The sequence below is a fragment of the Ursus americanus genome, chromosome 4 (genome assembly GCF_024610735.1).
Source record: "Ursus americanus isolate L20-20 chromosome 4, mUrsAme1.1.p, whole genome shotgun sequence".
Taxonomy (NCBI): domain Eukaryota; kingdom Metazoa; phylum Chordata; class Mammalia; order Carnivora; family Ursidae; genus Ursus; species Ursus americanus.
The window spans coordinates 65,526,561-65,550,292 of NC_142130.1; positions in this window are offsets into that span (position 1 = coordinate 65,526,561).

Below are 23,732 nucleotides of genomic sequence, written 5' to 3' on the forward strand. Positions count from 1 at the left end.
CATTTAACAAAAACTGGTAAGCTTAAAATATAGACAATACCACATTTAGAGTTAAGGACTTCAATACCATACTCTCAGCAACTGAGAAATACTAGATGCAAGATCAATAAGGATATAGAAGTACTGAGTATCACCAGACAACAGAATCTGACATTAGAGGACATCCCATCCACCAACAAATTATGTATTCTTTTCAAAAGCCCATGGAATATCAAACAAACTGACAGTATATTGTGCCATAAACAATCCTTAATATATTTAAAACAAAATCATACAGTGTATTTCTCTGACAATAATGGAATAAAACTAAAAATAACATAAAAACATAAATTTTCAAACACTTAAACAATAAATTTATAAATCATTCATAGATAAGAGGGATATAAAAATAAAATACAATACATTGCATGGAATAAGAATGAAAACACAATACAGCAAAATTTGTAAGATGAAGAAAAAACAGTGCTTAAAGGAAAATTTAGAGCCCTAAATTCATACATTTAGCAAAGAGTAAAAGGTGCAAACTAAGAATTTAGTTTCTCAAACCCAGGGGGAAAAGAGCAAAATCAACTTGAAGCATTGAAGAAGAAAAATAAGAGCATAACCAATAAATTCAAAGACAGAGGAACAATAAAAAAAATCAATAAAATTGATAAATTTCAGTGAGATTGGTAAAGATAAAAAGAAGTTAAAATCACAAATATCAGGAAAAACATCATTTCTGTCCACAATAGTTCCTGCAGCCATTAAAAAGATAAAGTAACATTTTATGTTTGTACAATTGGCGATTTAGAAGGTATGGACCACTAAGATGGCGGCATAATAGGAGGACTCTAGGCTTGCCTATTTCCTCAGACACAGCTAGAAAACTATCCAATCATTTTGAATACTCAACAAATTGAGTATTGGACTGAGGATTTATAGAACGAACTGCACAACCAGAGGAAGAGAAGTGGCTATATCATGGAAGGCAGAGAAAGTGTGGATACATGGCTTGGGGGAGAAACAGATCATAGGTGCTGCAGAGGTGAGGGAGCCCTGGATGCAGAGAAAGGCAATAGAGAGTGGAGTACAGAGGGATACACACAAAGAGAACACTGTCCCAAACCCACTGATTGGGGAAATGAGAGCAGCTGAATTTTGTGAGTTTTTGCAACCAGTGGGGCTCAAAAACTGGAGTTTTAGAGGCCCCCAGGCTTGGCTGGGATAGAGACTCCAGGCTGCTACTCTACTTCTGGAGAGGAGGCAGGGAAACAACCCCAGAGCCAACTGCTCCATCTGTGGATTGCCTAAGGGTCATGGCAAGAGACTGTACTTTTTGGAATGCATTTGTGAGAGGTGGCATTGCATCTCTGGGAACAAAAGAACCAGTGAGTGACAATTCCCTCCTCCACCTTTCAGTATAGGTGCAGAGACAGCTGCTGAGTGTAGCTAACCAGGACACTGGCTATATAGTCTGCTTGTTCCAAATCCCATACCCTTGTGCTCTGGTGCAGTTGACATCTGAGTAAAACCTGAATTAGTTCCAATGTGGCAAGACGCTTTCCCAAAGGACCAGTGCAGGTCCCTGCCCCTGCCACAGTATGTTCCTGAAGTTTGGAAATTCAAAAGTCAGCAGGCCAGGCTAGGATAGAGGCCAAGATGCACTGTGCTGCTCCAGGCAGACAAGTGACCCAGAGACAGACAGCGTGAAATCAGTGGTCTGAAAAATGCCTGTGACGCATGAGGACAAATTACTTGTTTCTGTAAAAGTGCTTCCCTGAGAACACTTTGAGAGGGACTCCCCTCTCTGGGGACGAAGGAGTAAGCTGGCACCATTTCCCTCTCCTGTCTCTCAGCATAAACCAACTTCAGTAAAAAGCATAGTGCCAATACTACCTGCCTAATCTGCTTACACAAAGTCCCACCCCAATGTGCTCCACTGGTACTGTTTCTCTCAGGCAGATGTGCCTAAGGACCAGCAAAGTGGGCGCCTTCCCCAGGAGACCAGCATAAACCCCTGCATATACCATGTCTACTGACCATAAAGTACTGAAAGCTCAACTCTAGTTGAAATAGTATCAAGTTTCTTTTAACAGTAAGAACAGACCACACCTAGTTAATATTCACCACACTCTGGCCAAGCTTCAAACACTCTTCACTGTAGGCAAGGAAAAACTCTGCAGAGGACTGACCTGAGGGATACAGCAGCCAAAACAAGCCAGCCGAGTACATGCAGCACACACCAGAGATACTTCCTGAAGCACCAGGCCCTGGACATTATATGACCTCTTCTTCATGAGGCCATTATTCTCAGGAGGAAGAAACATACAGGCTTTCCTAGAACACAGAAGAAGACAGAGATCTAGACAAAATGTGAAGACAGAGGAATTCATCCCAAAAGAAAGAAGAAAAGGTCATGGCCAGGGATCTAAATGAAATAGATATAAATAATATTCCTGATCCAGTATTTAAGCAACAATAATAAGGATTCTAGCTGGGCTTAATAGCATGGAAGATATCAGGCAACACTTACCACAGAGAAGATAGAGTTAAAAAACAATCGGGCTGAAATGAAAAATGCTATAACTGAGATTTGAAACCAACTTGATGTAATGAACATAAGGCTGGAAGAAGCAAAGGAACATATAAGTGATATAGAAGATAGAATTATGGAAAATAACAAAGTCGAACAAAAGAGAGAAAAAATTTGGATCATGAAAGTAGACTTAGGTAACTCAGTGACTCCATCAAATGTAATAGCATTTGTATTATAGGAGTCCAGAAGAAGAGAAGAAAAAGGGGTCTGAAGGTTTGAGAAAATTATAGATGAAAATTTCCCTAATCTGGGGAAAGAAACATTCAAATCTAGGAGGCACAGAGAATAACTATCAAACTCAACAAAAATAGGCCTCTGCACAGCAAAGGAAACAACAAAACTAAAAGGCAATCCTCAGAAAGGGAGGATATATTTGCAAATGATATATCTGATAAAGGGTTAGTATCCAAAATATATAAAGAACCAATCAAACTTGACACCCAAAAAACAAATAATCCAGTTTAAGAAATGGACAGAAGACATGAATAGACATTTTTCAAAAAAAGACACAAAGCCAACAAACACATGAAAAGACGCTTAACATCATTCATCTTCAGGGAAATACATATATTAAAACTACAAAGAGATAACCTCACACCTGTCAGAATGGCTAAAATGAACAACACAAGGAACAACAGGTGTTGGAAAGGATTTGGAGAAAAAGGAACCAACCCTCTTAAACTGTTGGTGGAAATGCAAACTGGTGTATCCACTCTGGAAGACAGTATGGAAATTCCTCAAAATATTAAAAATAGAACTGTCATCTGATCCAGCAATTGCTCTACTAGGTATTTACCCAAAGAATACAAAAATACTAAATCAGTGGGATACCTGCACCCCAATGTTTATAGCAGCATTTTCTACATTAGCCAAACTATGGAAACAGCCCAAGTGTCCATCGAGTGATGAATGGATAAAGAAGATGCAGTATGTACATATACAATGGAATATTACTCAGCCATAAAAAAATAAAGTCTTGCCATTTGCAACTACGTGGATGCTAGAGGGTATTATGCTAAGTGAAATAAGTCAGTCAGCAAAAGACAAATACCATATGATTTCACTCATGTGAAATTTAAGAAACAAAACAAATGAGCAAAGGTGGGGGGGCAGAGAAACCAAGATACAGACTCTTAACTATAGAGAACAAATTGATGGTTGGCAGAAGGGAGGTTGGTGGGGGGGATGAGTTAATAGGTGATGGGGATTATGGAGTGGACTTGTGATGAGCACTGGGTGTTGTATGGAAGTGTTGAATCACTATATTGAATGAACACTATAGCTTAGTCTTGGTATTTCAAAAAATAACATAAAAAATAGTAATCTAATAATCCAAAAAATGTTGAACTCCTAGAACCAGAGAATACAACAGTGGTTACCAGGGGCTGGGGCATAGGGGAAAAGGGGAAAGATGTCGGTTAAAGGGTACAAATTTTCAGTCACAAGATGAGTAAGTTCTAATTAAACGTATTTTATTGTATACCTAAAATTTGGTAAGAGAATAGATCTTAAGTGTTTTCACCCCCCCCCATACACACACTTCCCTTGTCCTTACATATAAAATAAAACTGTATGTCCTAGAAAATAAATTGTTTAGGTAATATTGCAAAAGATCAGAAGCTCTAATCCTATGATAGGACTATACATTCAGGGTATTTACATTTTTTTTTTTACAATATCAGTGGATTATGGCAGTCTCAACCCATTTATTATAAATGATATTTTATTGCATTCTAAGAAGAAAAAACAAGGTTTGGAAGATTTAAAATTTTGCTTGAGGGCCCTTGGTCAAATTTTCTTACGAGTAATTCTTAACTTGTGTGTTCTAATCACCAAGAACTAAGAGTTCTTGGAAAATGCTTTTCTGCATTTAAAAAAAAAATAGAATACCAGAAAATACTTGGAAGAAACTCTGGTTTCACAACTCAACACACACATATACACGAAAACAAACCAACAAAAAAACCACAAATATAAAAACAAATTATCCAGTTAAAAATGGGCAGAAGTTATGAACAGATATTTCTCAAAAGAAGATACACACATGGCCAACAAACACATGAAAAGATGCTCATCACTCATCACCAGGGAAATGCAAATCAAAACCACAATGAGCTATCTCCTCACACCTGTCAGAATGGCTAAAATCAAAAACACAAGAAACAAGTGTTGGTAAGGATGTGGAGAAAAATAACTTTAGAACACTATTGGTGGGGATGCAAACTGGTACAGCCACTGTGGAAAATGGTATGGAGTTTCCTCAAAAAGTAAAAAATAGAATTACCATATGATCCAGTAATTCCAGTACTGGGTATTTACCCAACGAAAACAAAAGCACTCCTTTGAAGAGCTATATGCAGCTCTATGTTTATTGCAGTATTATTACAATATCCATGATATGGAAGCAACCCAAGTATCCATTGATAGATGAATGGATAAAGAAGAAGTAGTATGTACACACAATGGAATATTATTCAGCTATAAAAAAGAATAAAATCTTTCTATTTGCGACAACACTGATGGAGCTAGAGGGTACAATTCTAAGTGAAATAAGTCAGTCAGAGAAAGACAAATACAATATAATTTCATTCATGTGGAATTTAAGAAACAAATGAACCAAGAAAAGAAAAGGAACAAACCAAAAACTCTTTAACTATAGAGAACAAACTGATGAATACCAGAAGGGAGCTAATTTGTCACAATCTAACTTTCAGGTGGTTTTATTTTAGAGCAGGTGACAAGTTTCAGTATAATTTACTTGGAAAGACTTGACTGCACAGAAACTACAAAATATTTTTTCTCTTGCCTCAAAGAAGAAAGGCATATAATCAAGATTTTAAAACAATATTAAATGGACTGTTCTATATTCTCTAGAACTGATTAATTACATTTCTTTGATATGTTAAATTCAACATTCATATATCACCATTTTCAGTGAACTTGACAAGATACTAAAATTATTAACAGACAGTATTTTGTCCCATGGTGGATCATTATAGTGGGCATAGGAACTTTAAGATTTTACTTATCTTCCCCCAAGGAACTGAAAGAGAATTAGAAATATGTGGACCACTTATCTAATTGTAAAATTAAGTTTTGATAATAAATGACGTAAGCAAATCTATCTCCTCTCTTTGTGATGTACTTTCTTGAATTGTATAAAAATGTCTTTCCTATCCTTATGCTCCCTCTAATTTGTGACTTAGTCTCAATACCATTATTTTTCACGTTTTAATACTCATGACTTTATTTCTAACTACCTTAAGAGAAAATATGTCCATATGTGTATCGAAACTTGTTGATAAATATTTAACAAACTAGAAATATTAGGAATATCAGCCATCAGTTTATTTTTCAATTTAAGAATTCTAAGAAATTTTAGAATTTTAAGATACTTAAGAATCTCATTGTAGGCCCCAGTAATTGTTAGTAAAGTCTTACTGAGTGTGGTTTTTGGCTTACCAAAGTTTGCTGAAATATTATAAAATATAAGTGAGATAAAGAGTAATGCTATCAGATTCTGTTTAGAAAAGTTATCTAATGCCTTCTGTAAACTGAATTTACAGTCTACTTATTTTGTAACATCTACTTAAACGTCAAAAGAAACTGATAAGTGCATGAATTTTGAGGAATTCTTATTGGCAGGGATTTTTTTTTTTTTAAGGTAGAGTAGGTAGATCTGTAAACAAAAACACTATTCTGAGCCTCTTGGAGAGTGACTAAAATAACAGCATTAATATTTCTGGCAGGTAACTTGTTCATTGATAATTCACCTTCTACAAATTCAAGGTCTAAAATTTTTGAGTATATGCATAAGATTGTGAACCTTCGTTCTTGGGAACTTTTACAGTATCAGCCCAATTTGACTAACTATACATCAGAGCACCTGGGATTGGCTTGTGTGAAATGGGTTTAGAAACAATCATAGAAATTTTGTTAAATGATTTAAACAGCCTGAAAACCATACTTAATTGAATATGCAGAAATACAACTTTGTGAATAATATCCACAATTACTGATGGTAAAATCCAAGGAAGACAACAGGATTATAAAAATGCCTAAAATACCCGTTATGCAGAATCTCCAGGAAAAAAAAAAGAAATAACTTCTGTAGAGATAATAAACATATATTTTTTGTGCTTTTCTATGTTATTTTCGTATTGCAAAAGAAGGAAAAGCTGTTTGTACTGGTGCTATATTAATTCAAGCATCGAAATAGCAAACACTTAGAAAAACACAGCAACAAACACTGTAACTGAATACAGAACCTTTAGGTAAGCTTTATAGAAGCTTTATGGAAGTTTCTAAGCATATGCAAATGTAGAGAGAATAGCATCATGAACTCCTTTGAATCCATCCTCCAACTTCAATAATGATGCCTACTTTAAAATACTGTTTCATGTATATGCCTGCTATTGCCTACCCACAAATTATTTAGAGGTAATCACAGATACTATGCCGTTTTTTGATAACCAATTTTCTAATAATATCCAATATCTGGTTTGTGTTTAAATGTCACTGCTTATCTGAAAATATTTTTTATTTCAAATTTGGATACAAATGAGCCTTAGTTATTATATTTAGTTATATGTCCTTTAGCTCTCTTTTTATCTATAGCATGTTCACCATTCCTACCTTGTCGTCTTTTTAATGCTAGTTTTTTGAAAAAAGATAAAGGTAATATTACATTAAAAAATGTTTGCACTGCTAAAGATAACCAATACCTCTGTCTAAAATGCACTATTTAAAAAGAATGTTATTTTTAAGGTAAACTTTCTCACTCAAACGTTCATATTTGTTTTCTTTTTTAGATTTTGTCAAGCTGTGTTCATATAATGATGCTTCTAAGAACAATCCCAAAGGATGTTTGTCCAGTCAGTTCCTTCTCCATAACTGAGTAAGTACATATTTACGATAGTTTGAAGTAGACATGCAGGGTTTCACACTATTTTTAGAGTTAACTATATTTAAAATGACATTACAATATTAATTTTCAAAAGTGTAAGTAATTTAGAATTTCTAATGCTTTATTTTCATTTAAAAATATATTTCTAAGATATTTCTTATTTTTGGAAGACTTGTATCAGTAGGAGAAATTATAGTTTGTTTTTGTTCCTTAGTCTAGATTTTCAATAGAAATTTCATCAGCATATTTTATAGGTTCAGTACACTTAACACAAAACACTAAGTATGAATTTCAGTAACTTCTCTTTAGAGGACCACATTAGGCTGCATGAATATAAACCATGGTCTGCTCAAGAGAAACTTGCACTGGTACATTAACATAATCCATTTGTAAATTTCAAGATATTTTTCTGCTGTATTTCTGTCTTTGGACCACCACCTGACATTTCTGTACACAATTATAAAACTATACAAACAATTCAGTGCTGTCTAAAACTGCACTTTAGACATTAATATATTTTTTCTATGTACAGAATCATAAAATATTAGAAGCTAGAGAAGGAAAAGACTTCTAGGTCATCTTGTCTCTCTCAGTTCCAGTATGAGATTGTTCCAGGCAATATAGTCTTATATATTCTGTGTTAGAGAGATTTTAAATGATTCAAGTAAGAGAACTTCTGTTCCTTCCTCTGGGATGCCATTCTGCAATAACACACTTCAGTAGAAACCTATTTAACATTCTCACTTATATTTTCATCTCTTCCCTTTTGCTACACTCTGTTGAATTTGGTGTTAGAATGCTGCTTTGTCATGTTGTCCTTCAGATACGATGAGCATTTCTGCTGCCATACCACTTTTTAAGTGCAAGGGAAAGAAAAACATTATTAGAATGATAAAGGAAGACTACTGTATCATACTGTAGAAAAAAACCTTAAATACAATTGCAATATAATTTTATTTGAGAAGCTAAATGCTTTAGTGGCTTATAATATGTACTTCCTAAATTAATCTAACATGCCTGATTGAGAGAAATGTTAGGAAAAGCATGCTGAACTAGTCTAATTTCTTAAAACATAGTAGTAGTTTGTCCAAAATCAGTTGAAATCAATATTTCAGTTAAGTTCATATATCAGCATTCCCAAACCTCTAAAAATGAAAATGTTAGTAGAGATAAATAGGCAATGAAAGAGGGCTCACTGAACTAGGATCCTTTGGTTGAGAAAAATCTGGACTCACCTTCACTGCAAAGCAGAAGCACAATGTTAAGTGTTTTGTGCATACCTACAAACATTCCAAATATCAGATTATTCTTCAGCATACCCTAAAGTGACCCTTTGCATGAGTACATATTTTCTTCTAAGGAGAAAACATTTTATTCTAGTCTAGCATTAGCAGTGTATACACTACAGGCTAATCAGGGGGAGAGTGTACTTCTGTTATTTTTAATTAAGTGCTGTTAATACATTTATCAGATATATTTTCATTAGACTCCTTTTAAGATAATAACCTATTTCACATGTTCACATGTTCTGATCCTAGAAGATTTCAGTGAGGAAACAATTTGCACCCCCTACTTTTTTTTAAATGAAAATGTTGAATACCAACATTTCAGACTTTTTTTTTTTTTCTTTTGCACTCAGTCCCATCCAATAAAAACCCAAGGTATATATGTGTGTGTTGTATATGTATATACACGTGTATAAGTATAAATACACACAAGAACATTTCATTGCAGCACATACTTTTTTAAAGGAAAAAAAAATGTCGGTATCCCTTTTCATGATATCATTGATAATACCTGAGTTCTTAAATACATAAAAAAAAATAGTCTTTCAATTATTTTATCTCACGTTCTATTTAAATTAAGATATATTTTGCCTAGAAAAGATGGAATTGGAAGTTGGAATGACCAGGTTTAGATCTAATTCTGCCAGTATAACTAGATTCAAGATGTTTGTTGCTCTATGATTTTATATTCAAAACAAGACACTTAAATTGAATATCCACTAAATTTTCTGAAACTTTGCCTTTCCTTATAATTTTTTTTGTTGTCGTCTTTCAAATATAAACAATTTGGTGTTTTAGTAACTACAATTTTTTTTTATTTAGAAAAGGTTTGAGATATTTTATTTTTTACAATTTCCCATAAAGCATTTCTTTTGTTTGTACATAATTCATGTTAATAATTCTGTTGACTTCCTGTGTAACAATCTCTCTTTCAATCATTTGCATTTATATAACACACTTCTTGCTCACACTTTAAAGTGCTTTACAGATCAGAACAAATTAAGAAAACACCAACTCAAATGAAAGTGTTTAATTTGGATTTAAACTGTGACAGGGTCTGTGAGAATTTAATCCTGAGAGAAATAAAATGCGGAGAATTAAATACTGGAGGTTATTATACAAACAATAGTCTATTTTACAGCTAGCCTATTTATAAAATGAGGCATTTAAAATTAAAATAAAGAAGAAATGAGGGACAATTATAACATGTCAAACATGCAACTTTATTCTGAGGAACTGAAAACATGCCAATTTCTGTCACAGTGTGAATATTCTAGAAGGGACTATTGCAAACTTGGGGTATGGCATGCAAAACACTAGAATCATGTAACAAATATTGGAATACAGACTTCTGTGGCTAGTATTATATCAAATATCTGTCAAGTATACATTGCTAAACACAGCAAAGCTTCTGAAGAACTTACAGTTGTTACTTTTGTTTTTACCTAAGTAGTTTCTCCTTATGCCAGGTTGTGAGGCTTTGTAGTGCTGTAAATGGAGTTAATAGGCAAGGTCATGGAGGGTGATAATAAAGTAACATATATTCAGCTTCGTAGAAACTAATAATTATGGTCTAGAGGAAGAAATGAATCAGTGATGCTAAAAATGTAACATAGATGTTCATTTTGAATTTCTGTCTGCCATTTTGTATTATTCTTATAACTATGTTGCTATCCTTATTTTGGTTATTGAAGTATTCAAAATATACATTTAAATTGTGTCTGACTTAGAAATAATATATTTATATATGATCTTTTGAAAACAAGCAGGCAAGATTGACTAATCAAACTTGGAGGGGATAAAATACCATAACCTGATATTTTTTGGGTCATTCTGTTCTGCCCATCTACTTGTTTACAGAAGACAATTTATCACTTTTTAATTTGTTTTACAAATATAGCATCATCTACTGTTTACTGATCTGCCTCTTTCTCTATGCTGTATAAACTAAACATATTCCTCAGGCATTGAATCTTCTTTTGTGATATGGTTATAACTCTTAAAAGACTTCATACAATTCTATTGTAAGCAGAATACCAAAATAATGTATTATTTTTCATCAAAGTTCATTTGTTCAATATTAGCTTTCCTTAATTATGAATTGATGGTCAGCTTTTAGAATATATTTAGTTATTTAGAGTAAATTCCTAGAAAAAAGAATTTCTGTTGCAAAGAGTTTACATATGTATTAGAATTTTGGAAATAAATGAAATATATTTCCAGAGAAAAGGTTAACACATATGTAAATGGAAGCAACTCATATTTAGAATGCTATGAAATTCATTTTAATTCTCCTATGAGCAGGTTATGTGATAAATTGTATTAAAAGTTTTTATGATTGTAAATAGTTCTCTTGTTGGTGTATTAAACTCCATTTGACCACGGTGGACATTAATAGTCTACCATTAATAGTTATTTATTAATTGATCTGTTATTTTATTTCTCATTTTATGTTAATGTTCATATTTGAAACACCTCTAGTTGTTTTCAGTCAAGCAGAGAAAGCTAGGCTATTACTACATTATTGGATATTTTAGGCCCTTTTATTTTTTTATGTTTATTTTTTTTTAAAGATTTTATTTATTTGAGAGAGATAGTGAGCAAGTGAGAGAAAGAGCAGGTGCAGAGGGAGAGGGAGAAGCAGACCCCCTGCTGAGCAGAGAGCCTGATGTGGGGCTCAATCGCAGAACCTCGAGGTTATGACCTGAGCCAAAGGAAGATGCTTAACTGACTGAGCCACCCAGCCACCCCTTGTGTTTTTTTTAAATATATAATTTATCAGAAGTATTTTAACTTAATAGAACACAATATAAAATGAATTTCTGATTATACTGACAGCTTTTTCTAAATCTTCCATAGTTATTGGTCTAATCATTTTTGTCTTTTTTAGTTTTTGTGCTTTATTTTTGTTGAAGTTGCTTTATTTAGTTGACAAACAATGTTATAATAATTTCAGGTGTACAATACAGTAATTCAACAGTTATATACATAGGAAATACTCACCATGAAAAATTTAGTTGTTCTTTGTCTTCAAAGTTATGCTGTACCTTTCATCCCATGACTAAGTTATTTTATAACTGGAAATCTGTACCTCTTAATCCCCTTTACCTGTTTGTCTCACTCCCCCAACTCCCTTCCCCTCTGGCAACCACCAGTTTGCTGTCTGTATGAGTCTTATTTTTGTATTTTGGTTTTTTGTTTGTTCATTTTGTTTTGTAGATTCCACACATAAATAAAATCATATAGTATTTGTCTTTCTCTGTCTGTCATTTCACTTAGCATAATATCTTTCATTCCATCCATATCATCACAAATGTTAAGGTCTCATCCATTTTATGGCTGACTACTTGTCCTTTGTGTATATATCACACTTCTTTATCCATCTATCATTGAACTTTGGGTCACTTCCATAGTTTGGCTATTGTAAATAATGCTGCAGTAAACATCGATGTACATATATATTTTTAAATTAGTGTTTTCATTTTCTTTGGGTAAATAACCAGTAGTGGAACTACCGGGTTGTGTGGCATTTTTATTTTTAATTTTTTGAGGAAACTCCTATAGTGTTTTCCACAGTGGCTGCACCAATTTACATTCTACCAATAGTACGTAAGGATTTCCTTTTCTTTACATTCTCAGCAACACTTGTTTCTTGTCCTCTTGAGTCCAGCCATTCTGACAGGTGTAAGATGATATTTCAGTGAGGTTTTGTTTTGTATTTCCCTAATGATTAGTGATATTAAGCACTTGTTGAGGAAAATATACAAGATCCCTATCTGATATGAGTTCCCCTAAACTAATGTCTTTGAGCCAATAACTTCGCGAGAGAGTTTACATTTTCCCACATCTGTGCCCCTCCTGTCCTTTAAAATGATAGAGCAGCATGGGAAGAGATTTGTTGTCCTGCAGCCCTCCCCATGGTATGTATGACAGCCATGCCCAAGGCAAGTACACTTCTCTGTGGACTGATGGGAGCTTAGGAGACTGTGTGCATTTGGCCTAGTCTTTGTGTCTAACTTCCATGAAAAAAATTCTGTATAGATTATTTCCATAAGTGGAACAATAAATTATCAACAAGCATAATGAAATATGTTTAAGATTACGTGAAATTAGAGCTATAACTTAAAGCCATGATAAGATGCCATTATTTGCCTTAAAAAACTGGCAAAAAATTTAAGTAATAATCATTTTCTACAAAAAACTTTACATACTGCATGATTCATTTATCAGTAGTTTTTTATAGCATCCTATGTCTGGTTATTTAGGGAGCCATCTTAGTCTCAGTGCTTGGGGTTCTGAATCATTTTTTCATACCAAATAATGACTGGTAAATTTTCCCATTAGGTAGAAATTGTTAACCACAAACCCAATTACAAATTCATATAAATTTCTTTGAAGAGTTTACCTGGCACTAAATATGGAGAGATAGTTTTTCTAAGTGTATTATATATATATATATATATATATATATATATATATATATATATATATATATATATATATATATGTGTGTGTGTGTGTGTGTGTGTGTGTGTGTGTGTGTGTTTTATAACTCATGGGTATATTAGTTAAAACATATGGAGTTGACATTTTTATAGGTCAAAATGATGAAATATTGGCAAGTATATAAGTTTTGACATGACAGGATACAATATATTTCATTCTCTTTAACATTAATCATGTAGCAATAATATCCAAGTATAAATACTTCACACTACATGCTAGTAACTATGACAATAATTAATACATTAATATAATTAATCCTTTTTAAATACAAGACTTATTAATCTATAACTTATCTAAAATAATTTTCTTCTAAAAATTTCTTAAAGCATGTACTATAAATATAAGTAGCACCAAATTTGCTATGGTTTTATTAAAACTCAAATCATTCTATAGTCCTTAAGTATTTGAAGGGAGATAGATATTCTTATTCTATTCTAACTTCTTCAGAATAAATAAAACATGAAAATATTTTGTATAATATATTCATTCTTTTCCAATCAATGAAATAAGCCTGTTTAGTGCTGGAAAGTGCAGAAAATAGGTTTGCAAAACATGCTTAGTACACTGTCCATAATAATCCAGGTATGATAAATAGAGAAAAAATTGAGAACTGCTGTCTAGGCTCAAAGGATTACTGACAGATAGCTTTGACCAGAGATTGTTGCCATCTATGATTAGAAAGTAATCAGTCATTTTAGCACATTATTTACTTTTGGAAAGACAGACCAAAGTTTCTTGTTGCCAATTCATCTTCAGGTTACAAACTATTTGTGTTTAATTATATATATATATATATATTTGTTTAAAAGCATATATTCAGGGGCGCCTGGGTGGCGCAGTCGTTAAGCGTCTGCCTTCAGCTCAGGGCGTGATCCCAGCGTTCTGGGATCGAGCCCCACATCAGGCTCCTCCACTAGGAGCCTGCTTCTTCCTCTCCCACTCCCCTGCTTGTGTTCCCTCTCTCGCTGGCTGTCTCTGTCAAATAAATAAATAAAAAATCTTTAAAAAAAAAAAGCATATATTCAATATGTTACTTGTTTTACATTTTATTTTGCTTAATTCAGATAGAAAATATTCTTGAAATATTTAATGAAAATTACCTATGTATACATATACCTATGTATATGTTCTTTTCTTTCTTTTTTTTTTAAGATTTTATTTATTTGAGAGAGAGAGAAAGCAGGGGGAAGGGCAGAAGGAGAGGGAGAAGCAGGGAGCCATACTTGGGGCTCATGCCAGGACCCTGAGATCATGACCAAAGCCGAAGGCAGAAGCTTAACTGAATGAGCCACCCAGGTACCCTTGTGTTCTTACTTTTCATTTTTCTATGCTTTGAATGGTATAGAACCATTTCATAATCTTGAAAAAAATAAATGAAATTAGATTTCGTTTCTCAGATATAAAATATAATACCTGAAAGGGATATGATATCTTATGTGTTGCATTGTAACTTCCTTTGTTTCCACATATTTTTATGAATGTATTTTGAGCAGTTTAAGTTTCCTTTAAAAATTAGCACATAAAATATACACTGTATAAAGAATGAATTATTTTTAAATAATATCTTCAAGGCTAAAACATATTAGAGAGCTAGAGAAAGCTTTGTTACAAAATGTGATATAAATCAAAGAAATACAGAGTTGTTCAAGGTTGGTAAAATAAACTTGGTGCCTTAGCGTTAGTATATTTTAAAAATACAAGGTTTATACAATAATCAACAATTTTGCTTATTATTTTAGAGTGTATATGATATTATAGTTCACATGTTTCAGATATTTGTTCTATATTTCTTTTTGAGGTTTTATTTTTTCCATCTCTACTGAGATATAATTGGAATATTAACATTTTTTAAGATACACATTGTAATGACTTGATATATGTGTATATTATAAAATCATTATGATAAGGATAGTTAACACATCTGTCTCTTCACATAGTGAAAGTTTTTTTCTGTATGGTTTGAACTTTTAAGACCTACTCTCTTAGCAACTTTCAGATACACAATACATACTGTATAACCATGCTGTATATTACATCCCCCAAATTTATTCATCTTATAATTGGCAGTTTATTACCTTTGACTACCTTCATCCATTTCCCACAAACCCCCGCTCCCATCCCAGGAACTACGAACCCACTCTCTGTTTTTACGAGTTTTTTTTTTTTTAATTCATGTAGAAATGAAATCACCCACTATTTGAGTTTCTGACTTATTTCATTTAGTACAATAACTTCAAAGGACATCTGTGTTGTCATAAATGGCAGATTTCCTCCTTTATTTATTTTTTTTGGTTGAAAAATATTCCTGTGTATGTGTATATGTGTATGTACTTTATCCATTCATCAACATTTAATTTGTTTCCATGTCTTGACTTTTGTAAATAATGCTACAATGAATGGGGTGGGGGGCGGTGCAGATGTAACTCTTAGATTGTGATTCCATTTCGTTCAGATACATACCCAGAAGTGGTATTGCTGAATCATATAGGCCTAGTTTTAATTTTTTGAGGAACCACCATACTATTTTCAATAGTGGTTGCATCAGTTTACAATCTCATCAACAGTGCACAGGGTTCCCTTTCCTCCAAATCCACACTAGCACTTCTTAGCTTGTCTTTTTGACGGCCATTCTAACAGGTAGGACGTGGTTTCTCTCTGTGGTTTTGATTTGCGTATCCCTGAAGATTAGTGATATTGAGCATCTTTTCATGTCCCTTTTGGTCGTTTGAATATATTCCTTGGAAAAATGTCTATTCTGGTCCTTGCCCATTTTTACTCAGATGATTTTGCTGCTATGTTACATGAGTTCCTTACATACTTTGGATATAAATCCTCTATTAGATATGTAGTTTGCAAATATTTTCTCCCAATCCATGTATTGCCTTTTCATTTTATTGTTACTTTTGCTGTGCAGAAGCTTTTCAGTTTGATGTAGTCTCACGTCTTTTTATTTTTTCTGCTTGTGCTTTGGGTGTCATATCTGTAAAATCATTGCTGCCTGCCTTCTCTCTCTGATCCCCAGTAGTCAGTTCCTGAAAATTCATCCAGTGATCCCACTGAGGACAGGCCTGAGTGCAACTCTGGGAACTGTCTTTCAATGCTGGGGAAGCTGGATGTCCATCTTTGGCTCTCTTTTCCCCACTGATGAAAATGTAGGCCCAGCAAGGGCATCTCGGAGAGGCCTTGCCTAGGGAAGGGGTGATGTGGTTAGAGTATAGCTGCTTTTCCTACCATTCTAATTTAGTCCTTCTCAGTCTCTTACCCATTGGGGTGCTTCAGCATCACCATTAGTTTCTGGGATTTTCACAATGGTATCTTGTCTGTGGGTATTTGCCAGTCAGTCTGGTGAGAGGGGCCGAAGTTCGGAATGACCTATATCACCCTTCTGATGGATTTTTCTTTAAAGATTGTATTTATTTATTTGTTTATTTGAACGAAAGAGAGAGTGAATGAGCAGGGGGAGTGGCAAGCAGAGGGAGAAGCAGGCTCCCGCCAACCAGGGAGCCTGATTCAGGGCTCCATCCCAGGACCCTGGGATCATAACCTGAGCCAAAGTCAGATGCTTAACTGACTGAGCCACCCCGGTGCCCCAGTTATCAGTCATACTAGGAAAATACCTTTAAGCTTTTTTTTTTTAACAAGCTCTGTAAATTAAAAACAGTGTCATTATCATCTTTTCCTTAATGGCTTTATAGCACACCTTGGGTAGATATCATGAAGCTTCCTGGTTCTGCTTTTTGTTATTATAGCATGTGGTTTGATTTTCAGTTGCTCTATAACAGTTGTTTCGTGAGACTTGTATTTTATTTATAAGGAAATTGATGAATAAAAAAGAAAAAAAGTGAAGTCTTACTCATCTAATAATATTCATTCACATGCATATCTTATTATATGCATTTTTCCTTTTCTAAATATGATTATCTTAGAACTTATATTTAATATTTTGTCATAAAGACTAATTTTTAAATCAGTTTTCTTAGTATATAGTTTTCCCATATGTTATCTCTCCTGTATCTCTGTGAGGTTTTTTTGGTAGTCTTTCTTGCTTCTTGAGCCAAACACTTATAGAATATTTTTCATTCGTTTTTATTTAGTAAAGAATTATGCCTATGAATTTTTTTTTAAGCACTCTCTCTACTTTTTCCTTTTTTGCACAATGTGAGCCGTAACATCCCTTTAAGATATTATGGACAGTATTACGTTAACAAATGAGAACCATTTATTACAAATAAAAAATACAAAAAGAAATCACAGAGATACAGAAAGGAATACAACTTATCTCTAAGAGATACTGTGTTCATTTTTTTTCCTCCATAATTGCAATGATGATATGTATACAAGAAGGGAGTCAAGAAGATGAAAGATAGTCTCACCACAATCTAGTTTTATTTAAGTAATACCATGTGCTTTAAGTTTTTATTTAAAATCCAGTTAGTTAACACATATCCATTGTGTAATATCAATTTCAGATATATAATTTAGTGATTCAACACATACTGGTGCTCATCACAAGTACACTCCTTAATCCCCATCACCTATTTAACCCATTCTCCCACCTACCTCCCTTCTGGTAACCATCAGTTTGTTCTCTATAAATAAGAGTTTATTTCTTGGTTTGCCTCTCCCTCTCTTTTTCTCCCTGTGCTCATTTGTTTCGTTTCTTAAATTCCACATATGAGTGAAATCATGTATTTGTCTTTCTCCAACAGACTTATTTCACTTAGCATAATCCCCTCTAGCTCTATCCACATTATTGCAAATGGTAAGATTTCATTCTTTTTATGGCTGAGTAATATTCCATTGCATATATATATATATGTGTATACACACACACACACACAAACATACACACACACACACACACATACATATATACTGAGTCTTCTCCTGGGTTGTTTCCATAGTATGGCTATTATAGATAATGCTGTTATAAACATTGGGATACATATATCCCTTTGAATTAGGATTTTTATATCCTTTGGGTGAATACCTAGTAGTGCAATTGCTGGATCATAGGGTAGTTCTATTTTTAACTTTTTGAGGCACCTCCATACTGTTTTCCACAGTGGCTGCACCAGTTTGCACTCCCACCAATACTCCAGGAGGGTTCCCATTTCTCCACATCCTCTCCTACACCTGCTGCCTGTTATGTTGTTGCTTTTAGCCATTCTTACAGGTGTGAGTGATATCTCATTGTAGGTTTGATTTATATTTCCCCTGATGATGAATGATGTTGAGCATTTTTTCATGTGTCTGTTAGTCATCTGGATGTCTTCTTCGGAAAAATAGCCACTTTTGCCTTCTGCCCATTTTTTTTTTTTTTACTGGATTATGCATTTTTGGGTTGTTGGATTTTATAAGTTCTTTTTAAAAATATTTTTATTAATTTATTTGACAGAGAGAGAGAGAGCACAATTAGGGAGAGTGGCGGAGGGAGAAGCAGGCTCCCTGCTGAGCAGGGAACCCATTGCAGGGCTCATGACATGAGCTGAAGGCAGACACATAACCAACTGAACCACCCAGGCACCCCGGATTTTATAAGTTCTTTATATATTTGGGATACCAACCCTTTATGATATGTCATTTGCAAATATCTTTTCCCATTCCATAGGCTGACTTTAGTTTTGTTGATTGTTTCCTTCACTGTGCAGAAGCACTTTATCTTAATGAAGTCCAAATAGTTTATTTTTGCTATTGTTTCCCTTGCCTCAGTAGACATATCTAGAAAGGAGTTGCTGTTCCATTGATCTCTGTGCCTATTTTTGTGCTAGTACCAACTGTTTTGATGACTACTGCCTTGTAATATTGCTTGAAGTACAGAATTGTGATGCCTCTAGCTTTTCTTTTCTTTTTCAAGATTGCTTTGGCTATTCAGGGTCTTTTGTGATGCCATACAAATTTTAGGATTGTTTGTTCTAGCTCTGTGAAAAATGCTGTTGATATTTTCATAGGGATTGCATTAGTGTATAGATTGCTTTGGGTAGCATAGAGAGTTTAGCAATATTTGTCTTCTAATCCATGAACATGGAATGGTTTTTCATTTCTTTGTGCCATTTTCAATTTCTTTCAGAGCAAATTCATTGAACAAGATAAAGAATGTTGCCTTTTAATCATTAAATTGCAATAAAATGTTAACTAAAAATATATACTTTACACAATAACCAACACAATACTAAAGGTGAAGAAAATTGGACGACTGGCACTACCCAACTTTAAGACTTAATATAAAGCTACCATAATCAACATAGTGTGGTATTGCCAAAATGATAGACAAATAGACCAATAGAATAGAACAGAGATCACAGAATATAGTCAGATGATCTTTTAAAAAGAAGGAAGGTCAAAATAAAGTAGCAAAGACATTCTCTTTGATAAATAGTGCTGGGAAAACTGGACGTCCACATTTAAAAAATAAATAATTTTTTACACAGATATTCACCTTTCACAAAAATTAATTCAAAATGCATCACAAACCTACATGTAAGATGCAAATCTATTAAACTCCTATCCCTGACAAACATGGATGCAAAAATCCCAACTGTATACTAGTAAACCAAATCCAAGAATACATTAAAAAAAATCATTCACCACAGTCCAGTAGAATTTATTCCTGGGCTGCAGGGGTGCTTCAGTATTTGCAAACCAATCAACTTGTTATAATATACTAATAAAAGAAGGAACAAAAAGCATATGATCTTTCAATAGATGCAGAAAAAGCATTTGACAAAATACAACATCCATTAGTGATAAAAACCCTCAACAAAGTAGGTTCAGAGGAGATATATTTCAACATAATAAAGGTCATCTATGAAAAACCCAGAGCCAATATCATCCTCAGTGGGGAAAAACTGAGAGCTTTTCCTCTGTGGTCAGTGTGAAGACAAGGATGTCCACTCTTGCAAATGTTTGTTTGTTTGTTTTTTATTTTTTTTAAGAGTTTCCAAAGCAGATTTATTTATTTTCTGGGAAATATGAAAGATTGCTTTATAACTCTTGTGTTCTATAACTTAACAGAATATGTAAAATTGAGAAGATTTGGGAAGTTCTCTGTTGTGGTAACATTTTTCTTTTTCTTTCTTTCTTTTTTTTTTTTATTACATTATGTAGTCACCATACAGTACATCCTTAGTTTTTGATGTAGTGTTCCATGATTCATTGGTTGCGTATAACACCCAGTGCTCCACGCAATAGGTGCCCTCCTTAATACACTTCACCAGGCTAGCCCATCCCCCCACACCCTTCCCCTCTGAAACCCTCAGTTTGTTTCCCAGAGTCCACAGTCTCTCGTGGTTCATTCCCCCTTCTGTTTACCCCCCCCCCTTCATTATTCCCTTCCTTCTCCTACCGATTTCCCTGCTATTCCTTATGTATTTAGAGAATGTGAATGGGGGAGGGAGAGGGAGAAAGAGGGAGGGAATCTTCAGCAGGCTACATGCCCAGCATGGAGCATGTTGTTGGGCTTGATCTCATGACCCTGAGATCAATATCTGAGTCAAAATCAAGACTCTGACACTAAACTGACTGAGCCACCCAGGTGCCCCACCATTGTTATTTAAAATAGTACTGAAAGTCCCAGCCACAACAGTCAGATGATAAAAATAAATAAAAAGCATTCCAATTGGCATGGAAGAAGTCAGATTTTCACTACTTGCAGATAACATTATACTCTATATAGAAAACCTGAAAGATTGCACCAAAAAAACTGCTAGAACGGACACATGAATTCAGTAAAGTCGCAGTATACAAAATCAATGTGCAGAAATCTGTTGCATTTCTATACACCAATAATGAAGTAGAAAAAAAGAGAAAGGATCAATCCCATTTACAATTACACCAAAAGCATTAAGATATTTAGGAATACACTTAACCAAAAAGGTGAAAGACCTGTACTCTGAAAACTACAAAACACTGATGAAACAAATTGAAGATGAGACAAAGAAATGGAAAGACATTCCGTGCTCATGGATTGGAAGAACGAATATTATTCAAAATCTGTACTACCCAAAACAATTTACACATTGAATGCAATCCCTATGAAAATATCAACAGCATTTTTCACAGAGCTAGAACAAACAATCTGAAAAATTGACCACAAAAGACCCTGAATAACCAAAGCAATCTTGAAAAAGAAAGCAAAGCTAGAGGCATCACAATTCTGGACTTCAAGTAATATTACATGGCAGTAGTCATCAGAAAAGTTAGTACTGGCACAAGAATAGGCACACAGATCAATGGACCAGAATAGAAAACCCAGAAACAGACACACAACTGTAAGCACAACTAATCGTCAATAAAGCAGGAAAGAATATCCAATGGGAAAAAAGACAGTCTCTTCAACAAATAGTCTTGGAAAAACTGGACAGCACCATGCAGAAGAATGAAACTGGACCACTTTCTTACACCATACACAAGAATAAATTCAAAATAGGTGAAAGACCTGTGAGATAGGAAACCATCAAAATCCAACAGGAAAACACAAGCAGTAACCTCTTTGACATTGGCCATAGCAACTCCTTTCTAGATATGTCTACTGAGGCAAGGGACACAAAAGCAAAAATAAACTACTTGGACTTCATCAAGATAAAATGCTTCTGCACAGTGAAGGAAATAATCAACAAAACTAAAGTCAGCCTATAGAATGAGAGAAGATATTTTCAAATGACATATTTGATAAAGGGTTAGTATCCAAAATCTATAAAGAACTTATCAAACTCAAAATACAAAAAATAAATAATCCAGGGAAGAAATGGGCATAAGACATGAACAGATATTTTTCCAAAGAAGACATGCAGTTGACTGAGACATGAAAAGATGCTCCACATCATTTATCATGAGGGAAATACAAATCAAAACTACATTGGCTGTCAGAATGGCTAAAATTAACAATTTGGGAAACACCAGATGGTGGCAAGGATGCAGAGAAAGGCAAACCCTCTTACACTGTTGGAATGCAAACTGATGTAACCATTGTGGAAAACAGTAGGGAGGTTCCTCAAAATGTTAATAATAAAATTACACTATGACACAGCAATTGCACTACTAGGTATTTATCCAAAGGATACAAAAATACTCAATTGCAGGGCACATGTGCCTTGACGTTCATAGCATCGTTTTCAACAATAGCAAATTATGGAAAGAGCCCAAATGTCCATCAACTGATGAATGGATAAAGAGGATACTCACACACACACACACACACACACACACACACACACACACACATACACACAATGGAATATTACTCATCCATAAAAATGTAATGAAATCTTGCCATTACCATTTGCTATGACATGGATGGAGCTAGACTGTAATATGCTAAGTAAAATGAAAGAGAGAGAGGCAGACACCATATGATTTCACTCATATGTGGAATTTAAAAATAAAACATGAACATAGGGGAAAGAAAAAAAAAAGGGAGGAAAACCAAGAAACAGATGCTTAACTATAGAGGGCAAACTGAGGGTTGATGGAGGGAGGGTTGTTGTGGGGGATGGGCTGAATGGTATTAAGGAGGGCACTTGTGATGAGCACTGGGTATTATGTATAAGTGATGAATCACTAAACTTTCCTCCTGCCATAATATTATCCTATATGTTAACTAATTGGAATTCAAATAAAAACTTGAAACATTAAAAAGATGCTTTGTATTCAACTCAGTATCATGTTATCAATTTTGTTGTGTGCTGACTTAAAGGGTTTTTTTGTGATCTAAATATTGAAATGCTTATTTTCTTGAATATATCTTATTTATATTTACTGTAAAATGAGATACTTTTGTTCTTGATTGTGTCATCTTCTATTTGTCACATTATCTCTTTCTAATGCTTCCTTTGATTTCTTTCCTTTTTCATATGATCTGTGGTTATTTTTGTATTGTAGGTGTGAACGTATTTAGAAGTCATATACATATTTTAATTTCTTCTCTGGTTTACTTTATCATTTTGACTAATAGCAAAAAGTCTATTCTTTATATGCAGTATCCATTGATTCTCAATAAAAAAATTTTTTAAGATTTTATTTATTTATTTGACAGATAGAGACAGCCAGGAAGAAAGGGAACACTGGCAGGGGGAATGGGAGAGGAAGAAGCAGGCTCCCAGCGGAGGAGCCTCATGTGGGGCTCGATCCCAGGACTCCGGGATCACGCACTGAGCTGAAGGCAGACCATTAATGACTGAGCCACCCAGGCGCCCCTAAAAAAAAAAAAAAATTTGCTTTCATTTCCATACGCATTTGTCCCATTCACTTTTGTATATTTTAGTTACATTAATTATATGCCGTAGTTACCAATCTATTCTTTAATCAGGATTTTCCAAATTTATTAATTTTATATACTTTTAATTAAATTCTAATATTTTGACATTTTTTAATGGTTTACATTTTATAAAATTTATTGGTCATCAAGTTTTATTATTATTAAAATTATGAGACATGCTCTATTCCATAAACACTCACA